This window comes from Schistocerca cancellata, chromosome 8 (genome assembly GCF_023864275.1).
Source record: "Schistocerca cancellata isolate TAMUIC-IGC-003103 chromosome 8, iqSchCanc2.1, whole genome shotgun sequence".
NCBI lineage: Eukaryota > Metazoa > Arthropoda > Insecta > Orthoptera > Acrididae > Schistocerca > Schistocerca cancellata.
The window spans coordinates 373,485,780-373,496,068 of record NC_064633.1 but is presented as its reverse complement, the minus strand read 5'-3'; the positions used below and the strand labels follow the sequence as shown (position 1 = coordinate 373,496,068).

The 10,289-nt window shown below is 43.5% G+C and overlaps 1 pseudogene; it reads left to right on the top strand.

The window, feature by feature from the left end:
• The first annotated feature begins 5,960 nt into the window (after positions 1-5,960).
• LOC126096154 (5S ribosomal RNA) lies at positions 5,961-6,079 on the top strand (annotated as a pseudogene).
• Positions 6,080-10,289: the final 4,210 nt, after the last annotated feature.

Here is a 10,289-nt window from a genome sequence, read left to right as displayed (position 1 = left end):
CGCGAGATAACCGGAAATCAAATTAGAGCTGAAACGGATGGTTACAGTCATTCTTCCCATGTATCAATAGGGACGCGAACAGGGAGGGGGGAAAAAGAATAAGAAGTACCCTCGCCACACCCCGTAATGTGGATTTCGAAACATAGATGTGTGGATATAGCACGAGGATTGCGCCAGATCGCTCGGTATGATATAAGGGAAATGCTTCCCTCGTTGTTTTAGTTACGTATCAAATAAATCAATATATCTGAAATTAATTTGTCTAAGGAGAAACTTACACCGGAAACAGTGGTACACAAGGGTCCCGCTACTCGAGCTCATCGCGGCGCGAAGCAGTGGCGGCAGATGAAACAATCCAGCGTAAACAGGTTGAAAGTAGCGTGATTTCCAATGCAGGAGGCAGCTGGCGATTAGCATGCTGATTCGATGGTAATTGTGGCGTGACACATGTTAAGGGCGCATCTCATTAGCGAGACCTGGCCAGGGCCGATCGGGATCACCACGACTGCTAAACATAGCCGCCCGTACAAGCCTACCCCAGCGGGCCACCCACCCACCATTCACGCTGCCAAAGTGCATGCCATTGCCATAAATTACAGTACAGTTGTCTCAAGTGGCAGTAATAGCTTCCAGTAACAATACCGTTGCTTCATAAGTCGAAAGATTTTCGATAAGCTAAAATAGACATTAATTGTAATATTATAGCAATTTTAAAAACTTTCTATGAAAATTTTAAAAATTTCAGTTTTTTCAATATCTATTGTCACAGTCGCAACTAACACTGAAAATTATTTACAAAGTGGCGAACAGTTTCGGTAAGATAACTGCCATCTTCAAATCACGTGTAGTATTAGAAATACAGTGGCAGTGTACAAGACTGTTGCATCGCCATAACATTCTTATTTTAAATAACCAGGTACAAATGTGCTCTGTACAGCCACTAGTGCATTTGTAATACTGCACGGATTTGACGATGATAGTAAAGCTACCGAAACTGGTCATCACTCCCCCCTTAATTTTTAATGTTAAATCCAATTGAGACAATATATAGAAAAATTTTGAAAGTTTTAAAAAGTTTTATACAAAGTTTTTAAAATTAGTATAATTTTACATTTAATTATCAGTTAAGACCGCTTTCTCCTATTCTGACAATGTCAGATACAGTCTAAAATAGTCAGATAAAGTTTACTACGTAGGTAAACACAAATCCGTGTATTACAATGGTTTATTTTATCTCTAACCAAATATGCTTCGACTGTTCATAGTGGGCATCATGAGTGGTATATACTACAAAGAAAATTATTTACTGTAGACGTTTTGTTAGATGTGTTGTGTTTCTTGACAGAACATTTAAAGTAAATCTTTTGAGTTGGCTGACAACATTTCAAATAACTACTTATAGCTGTGGGGCTGTGATTCATCATTTAAATTTATTTTTAGCGTTTTTTCACGCATACATTGGTTTTTCCGTAGGCGGTAAACGTATGCAAGACATGTTTCCAAGTAACAACTTGTCACACTTATACATTTCAAAACAGTGTTTGCAGTTGCACACTGCACGTACCCTTGTTCGCTGTAGTGCTGGCGTAGGTATCATGGGAGCTGTAGAGGGTGAGGGTGGAGTAAGGTGTCGGGGTGACGATAGAGAAAGGGTTGATGATGGGGCACTGTGTGTGCTTGTGTGTTTGTGTGTGTATGTGTGTGTGTGCGTGTGTTTTACTTTGTTTATTTCCTCGATTTTTTCATGTTTTAATGATTTTTACGTTTCAGAATATTTATTTGTTTGGAGTGAACACTTACTTTCTTTTATTATCTAATACCGTTGGAGAGGCTCTCCAATTTAATGCTTTTCGGGTTTAGTGTGAACACCAGGTGAGCTGAGATGTGAATGAGAATTAGAATTGAGGACGGGGAGCCGGCCGGAGTGGCCGAGCGGTTCTAGGCGATACAGTGTGGAACCTCGCGACCATTACGGTCGCAGGTTCGAATCCCGCTTCGGGCATGGGTGTGTGTGATGTCCTTAGGTTAGTTAGGTTTAAGTAGTTCTAAGTTCTAGGGGACTGATGACCTCAGAAGTTAAGTCCCATAGTGCTCAGAGCCGTTTGAACCATTTAAGGACGGAGGCGTGCTAGGGTATTCCTTGTAGTTATGCAAAGCCACAGCGTAGGGTGGTATAGTCGTTAGACCATTTGCCTAGTGAGCAAAAGACCAGGATTCAAATCCTCACCTTGGTATAAATTTTCATTCGACGCCTAAGTCTGTGTGTATACATCACATAGCTGTCTACAGCTGAACTCCTAGCATTGCAGTTAGCGTCTAAGTCACAAGAGTGCACGTTCGATTCTTCTTAGAATATTCTTTTTATGTGTAATTGAATTCTTCATTTGTATCAATTTCAAATGTTTATAAAAAGTTTTGACCGTGTTGACCGCATAACTTTAAATCACCAACCGTGAAGAATAAGATAAACGTTCTAAATCAGATTTCTTAGTAAGCTAACATGTTTCATTATTGATTATTAAGCTGATGAAAATGAGATTTAATTTATTGAATATATTATTTATAGTTTATTATTTATCGTACACGAAAATTTCATATAAAAATTCGAGGTCTATTATGTAATGTTATACACATAAAGGGCGGTCAGAAACAGTCTGAAGAGCTTGTAAGGGCGTGGCAGGATAGATTGTGCTGAGAAATGATTGTTAAGAAAAATTTCGTTGCGTTGTGCCTGTCCTGTGTTAATTAGTATTACAGTTAGCGAATGAGGCTGTTGCACACACAATTCAAGCGGCCCGCCAGACGCAGTTAGTGTCAGTTGTTCACTTAGCATACATGGTAGCACACGAGACTGCTCAGCCTTTGGCTAGGGTTCGATTCTTACTACCGTCCTATTTTGAATTTTTATATCGCACTCTTATTCGGTTATAAGAAACCAAACGAAGAACGCGTTTGGGGACACCGTCTCTGGCGTGGCGCTAGGATTCACCAACGCCGCGGTCTGGTTGGCTGCATTCAATGCTAATTAGTTTGATGTAGACAAAAAGTCAGTTCTTTTTATTTAAATGACGACTGATTTCGGGTATCAGAACCTATTCTCATATTATCCTGTGAGTCAGGAAGTTAAAATTACAAATTATCATATACACCGTTACAAAAATAAGTGTGTATAACTGGATATAGAATATATCGTATGAGGATTTACGTACCAAAGAGAAGAAATTATGTATTCCGTCATAGCACGCAAACCATGTTGAAATTGTACACACTTGTGTCTAATTCAAGTTTTTCAGTGACCATCGGCAGGACTAACATGCAACTGAAAGTCTACTTCCTTCGCTGCTACAACGAAACATCAGGTATGGGGCGTCCTATCAGGATACAAGGATTTGTTCATGCAAAAAAGAGAAAAGAAATTAAAATAAAATAATAGCGCAGGTCAAATACCACATTTTAACATCCTAAAAATTTTTCAGAAGTAGTAGGTCAATTAATGGCTCTTATAAAGCATTCAACAACAACAGCACCACTTAGGCAGTGTGCAAAGAAACATCACATGCTATAGCGACACATAGCAAATGCGAAAAGAATCGCAGTATGACAATGGAAAACATCACCTATCGAATTAATTCAAGTTCGTAAAAAACTGAATCAGAAGCGAATGTAACAGAGTACATACCAATAAAGATCTTTCTTTTTAATGACAGCTCATGGATAAAACAAACTAATCCAAAAGGTTACCTCTTCCACTCTAGTAGATGTTAAGGCCCATAGTGGCACATTACATCGTGATGTGTCTATTTTTACCAACAGCACAGTAGGGGTGTCAGATACGTAGCAGATACACTGAAGCGTCAAAGAAACTGGTATGGGCATGCTTATTCAGATACAGAGATATGTAAAAATACAGACGACGGCGCTGCGGTCGGCAACGCCTATACAAGACAACAAGTGTCCGGCGCAGTTGTTAGATCGGTTACTGCTGCTACAATGGCAGGTTATCAAGATTTAAGTGAGTTTGAATGTGGTGTTATTGTCGGCGCACGAACGATGGGACAGAGCATCTCCGAGGTAGCGATGAAGTGGGGATTTTCCCGTACGACCGTTTCACGAGTAATCTGTGAATATCAGGAATCCGGTAAAACATCAAATCTCCAATATCGCTGCCGCCGGAAAAAGATCCTGCAAGGACGGGCCCAACGACGACTGAAGAGAATCGTTCAACGTGACAGAAGTGCAGCCCTTCCGCAGATTTCAGTGCTGGGCCATAACATCTGTCAGCGTGCGAACCATTCAACGAAACATTATCGATATGGGCTCTCGCATATAAAAGCCCACTTGTGTACCCTTGATGACTGCACGACACAAAGCTTTACGCCTCGCCTGGACACTTCAACACCGACAGTGGACTCGAAACGTGCTGCGTGCTCGGGCAAGTCTCGTTTCAAATAGCATCGAGCGGATGTACGTGTACGGGTATGGAGTCAACGTCATGAATTGATGGCCCCTGCATGTCAACAGGAAGCTATTCAAGTAGGTGGAGGCTCTGTAATGGTGTGAAGCGTGTGCAATTGGAGTAATACGTCTAGATATGACACTGACAGGTAACACGTATGTCTCGTCAGCTGCATCCATTCGCATCCATTGCGCATTCCGACGAACTTGGGCAATTCCAGCAAGACAATGCGACACCTCTCACGCCCAGAATTGCTTCAGAAAGGCTCCAGAAACACTCTTCTGAGTTTAAACACTTCCGCTGGCTATGAAACTCCTAGGACATTGAACATTATTGAGCATATCTGGGATTCCTTGCAATGTGATGTTCAGAAGAGATCTCCAACCCATTTTACTCTTACGGTTTCATAGGTAGCCCTGCAGAGTTTATGTTCAGAAAAGATCTCTACCCTCTTTTATTCTTACGGATTTATGGGCAGCCCTGCAGGATTCATGGTGTTTATTCCCTCTAGCAATACGCCAGACATTAGTCGAGTCCACGCCACGTCGTGTTGCGGCACTTCTGCATGCCCGCGGGGGCCGTACACGAAATCAGGCCTTGGAGTAGCAGCCATCCTGGCAAGAAGTAAGAGATGGAATTACTCGAGGGTAAAATGAGGACGTGTTCCGCTGGGGAATGTCTTCATTATGATTTACACTTATTCCGGGTAAAACAAGTGATACAGTGCAGTAAAAGTTAACAATCACAAAAATGTTCTAATAATTTTTTCCGAAAACCGGAGGGCATATAAAACAAATGAATATACTGGAAATCCTTCAATGGTAACTAGGTCCGAAAACGAATCGTTTATCGTAACAGTTATTTCTCAGCACAACCTACACTGCAGCACCCTTAAAAGCTTTTGAGACTGTTTCTGACATCCCTGTATATACAGAATAAACTGGTACTAAATTCGCACAGGAACATATCCAGTGTATCTATGGCTGTAAACGTACACTAGCTAGAGTGCTGCTGCTGGCGGACCGTGCCCAACAGGCTGCGGGCGGCTGGAAGGGGCTCCATGTCCTCCAGGGGATGGCAGGCCACTCCAGCACGCACCGCCGCCAAATGCCGTCGCCCCAGCGGCTGCTCTCTACCGGTATCGCTTTTACAATTCCCTTGACCCAACGCCACTATCGTAGAATTGGGCAGCCTTCCAAAATCCGTGAGAAGCTGTTCTGCAGAGAATGTGACGGAAATTATACATCATGATTATCGTCAATCATTTCATTTCAGCCGCTGCATAAAATACGCATCTTGTCCATGAGCTACGGTCTGTATATCCATGTTGCTCGTGCATAATGTCTAATTTGGCCTAACTATTTTCCACTTTGTCGTTTATTCACGTTATTCCTAATAGTCAGGAAGCTACGAAGAAAATCTCTGATTAATATTTCGGTTTAATCTAATCTCAAATATAATTTATGGTTGGGCTGAGTATTTCTTGGTATAGAGAACGCAGTGGGCCAACGGCATTGCCGCAGTGGTAACAACGGTTCCCGTCAGATCACCGAAGTTAAGCGCTGTCGGGCTTCTTTAGCACTTCGATGGGTGACCATCCGGGTCCTCTGAGAACCGTTGGCGAGCAGGGTGCACTCGGTGCTTATGAGGCCAATTGAGGAGTTTCCTGATTGAGAAGTAGTGGCTCCGGTCACGAAAGCTGACAACGGTTTGGAATGCTGACCACACGCCTTTCCATACCCACATCCAATGACGCTTGTCAGCTAAAGATGACACGACGGTCTGTCTCCCCCGTTAGGTCTTCCGTGTCCTATTCGGATGAAGAGGACGCAGTACGATATCGTTTACTTTAGATATGCCCTCGAACAGTGTTTAGGCACCCTTGTTGTTCATACTGTATGTTACGCTAATAGTAAACTCAGATTTTACGCAGATGATGCATCTGATTACAGAGAAATGCTATCTGAAAAATGTGTGGAAATATCCAGGCAGATCTTGATAAGATTTGACATCACTAGACAGATTGGCAACTCGTTTTACACGTTTGGAATTCTGAAGCTTTGCCCTTGATTTGATTTAATTTGATTTTGACAGGGAAGCTAAAACAGCTTAGGTCTAACCCACCACTGCCCGCACCGAATCTATTGTGCGGTGTCGCTCCCTGTATCTAGTAAAGCCAAACAATGCCCTTAAATAATGCAGGGAGTCCCTTTACCAGTTTCTTGTTAGACACAATTTCTTCAGATCTAGTTGTCCAGAATATTCTGTATCTTTTGCTCTCCAATGCCATGCATTCGAATATTAGGTGCTTCTTCACCCTTAACACAGTTCCTATATTTAGGGTTTTCTTTCGTTATGCCCATTGTCTGTAGGTGTTTTTTGAAATTCCCATGGCCGGTCATCAGTCCAGTCATGAGTTTGATCTCTTTCCTGTTCAATGCCAGGATTACAGAGCTTCTTTTAAAGCATGGCTGCAGCATCATTATCTTACCATATTTTTGTTTATGGAACTTGGACCAATATTCTATGTGTTGTTTCCTAACCCATTTACAGTGTGATCATAGCCTTGGAGATTGCCAGGACAGGTTCCGGTCCAGTAAATGGAGTCGTTGCCCCATCCTGGCCAATCTGTCGGCTTTCTCATTGCCACAGGTTCCTGAATGCCCAGGGACACACACAACGTTTCCCCTATGGCTTCCCCCTAGCCCCACCAGAGCCCTGTGGCATTCTGCCAGTGATTTCAGGGCTGCCTGGCTGTCTGAATACATGTAGATGCTACGGTCCTTGTAGCACCTATGCATATTCTCCTCCGCACATGCTTTGATTGCAGTAATTTCAGTTTGGAATACTGAGGCCAGTTTTCCTAGAGAGATAATGCCCTTCCGTCTTGGCTGAAGCTCGTGCACTCCTGTCCTGACGCCTTGGTCTGATTTCGACCCATTGGTAAACCAATCAACGTTCCCTGTTTGGTGTCGAATTGTTTGTTCCCACTGCTCGCTGATTCCAATTATTATATTGTAAGGCGTGTTGAAGCAGTTGGTAGTTATTATATAGGGAGCCGGCATTTCCCCAGACATTTCTATATTAACCTCTTAGTATGTGAAAAAATGGCTCTGAGCACTATGGGACTCAACTACTGAGGTCATTAGTCCCCTACAACTTAGAACTAGTTAAACCTAACTAACCTAAGGACATCACACACAACCATGCCCGAGGCAGGATTCGAACCTGCGACCGTAGCGGTCTCGCGGTTCCACACTGCAGCGCCTAGAACCGCACAGCCACTTCGGCCGGCTCTTAGTGTGTGACTCTGGGTATCCTGATGAGATGCAGTTTTTACCAGTCTTAAGTCTGTATGCCCCAGTTACTGCCTCCATCTTGACCCAAGGGTGTAGCGGAGGCATGTCCAGCATGGCTTTCATCCCAGCAGTTGGCGTGGTGCTAATTCCGCCTGGTATGGCTAAGCAGGCCAGCCTCTGCACATTAGAAATCCCCTTAGCTGAAACCCGCTGTTTTAACGTCTTCCACGACACTACAGCCCTGTAGGAAATACTTGGTCTAACCACTGTAGTGTGTACCCAGTGCATACCTCTGGGGCTTAGGCCCCAGTTTCTACCACCAGCCCTTCTGGTACTCACTAGAGTCCTTTTCGTCTCGGATCAGATGATCTTAATGTGAGAGGTCTACGTTAGTTCATCATCTAAGGTTACCCCTAGATATTTCACTATCCCCTTCACAGGTAGAGTATCATGGAAGAGTCGCTTGTGAGCTCTGCTACATCCATGTACTAATTTTATTTATATGACAAACCCTATTTTCAGGGCTATATTTTAATTTGGACTAATGGATCTATGCAGATACTTGTAAAAACACGACGATGATATATCATTCCATATTTATGTAAAAATTGCCGCCTTCTGAAGCAGACAGATTTAAATCTGCCGAAACCTAGGTAAAGATTTCTTTATCCATTGCAACTGGTCGGCTGTTTTTATTCTTATTACGTGGAACCGTTGCTGTTGCGCAGCTATGTTTAAAATACTGGTCTCATATCCTTGGCCTTGGTATGAGCAGTTCTCTCTGGCTTTGGAATGAAGACAGCCTTCACTGCCCTTGAAGCGTTGAAAATAATTCCTACTGTTAGTCTAACCAAGAATAACCTGCATAGGGCTCTTATGAGATTCTGTCCTGCCTGTTTCAGGAGAGCTGGAAACATTCCATCTGCGCCAGGTGACTTGAACAGTTGGAATGTTCCCACTGTCCATTAGATTTTATTGAAGTCCACACACACTCTTTGACTGCTTCCCAGTCCTCTCTTCGAGTGCCTGAGAACCACTGTCAATCTGGGACCACATTCTGGTCTGTGTTGTCCGGAAGAGCGTATTGAGGAAAGTGAGTTTTCAGATGCAGTTTTAGCATCTCATGTGCTGTGTTTTTATATTCCCCATTCTCCTTCCTCAGCGTACCTCCTGGATTGGTTGGTACTCTAGTGAGGATTCTGAGAAGTCTGGATTGTGCAGCTGTGTTCTCCACTTCTTCATACAATGTCTTCCAGGATGCTTCCTTTGATTGTCTGATTCCAAGGTTGTAGTTGACAAAGGCCTCACGATATTTTGCCCATTGTCCTTTACATCTCACAATGTTAAACAGTCGTCATATCTGTTTTCTTTGCATGTCCAAGTTATTATTCCACCAAGGCACACTCCTATTTGTGCACTTCGTGGTGATTGCGCAGTTGTCCTGTTATGAGGTCATTGTGGCAGAGGTAACAGCCTCTGCCACTTACTCAAACTCTAATGGATTTCTTATTGAGGTTTTAATTTCCGATAAGCCCAGGTCAAGGTCTCTCCTGTGTGTCTCCCAGTCTGCTTTCCTGGGATGCCTATAGGTCATCGTCTTTCTGATTCCCAATTCAACCTTGAATGTAATGTACATGTGGTCCAATGAGGATGGCTCTAACGCCACCTGCCATTGTTTGACATAGCTGCCCATCATCGTGGAACCAAAGGTTACGTCAATTACTTCGTCCCTTCTGCTATTCCTGAATTTAGGTTCATTGCCCCTATTCAGGACCTCCAAGTTGTCAGCTAAGAGAAATTCCAGAAGGTACTCACCTATACTGTCGGTGCCCTTGCTGCCCCATACTAGGTTGTGTGGACTGGCATCACATCCCACCAGCAGTTGGTCACCTTGCCGATGGCAAGCTTGTACCAGTCTACTCACCTCCAAAGGAGGAGGAGAGCTGTCATTGTAAGGAAGGCATGCTGAGGCCAAAACAATTTCCCTTATGATACCTTCCTCACATTGTTGGACCCTAATGGTCACTAGATCACTGGAGCAGAAATCCGTCATTGGCATGAAATAAATCCCATTTCTTACATAGATTCATTTCTAGCATACATCAGCTTACCTCCAGTGCCACTGAGGCCTGATACACCCCCTTTGTACAAAGAGGGTTCTTGTATCAGGGCCACATCCACTTTCTGTCTCCCCAGGCAGTGGCTCAGGGCAGCAGAGTCCCATTAACTGTACTGCAAAATAATCTGCAGCATCTCCAGTCCCCATCTTGCTGCCATCATTGTCTTTGAGGTCATTGATAACCATGACGGTAACTGGTGACGGTGACGGTGACAATTTCAGGTTTTGCTCTCGCATTGCCTTCAGGGCCTTCTCGCCGACTTACAACACCAGGGTTCGTCCTTCCAGTACAACCTTCTGATTGACCACTCTCCAGCCTTCTGTCGAGACTTTTGGGTTCTGGGCCCCTATTTTCTTCAACAGAGTCTAACGGGAGACATCCTGAAGGATCTCTGGTAACCATATTGATACCATT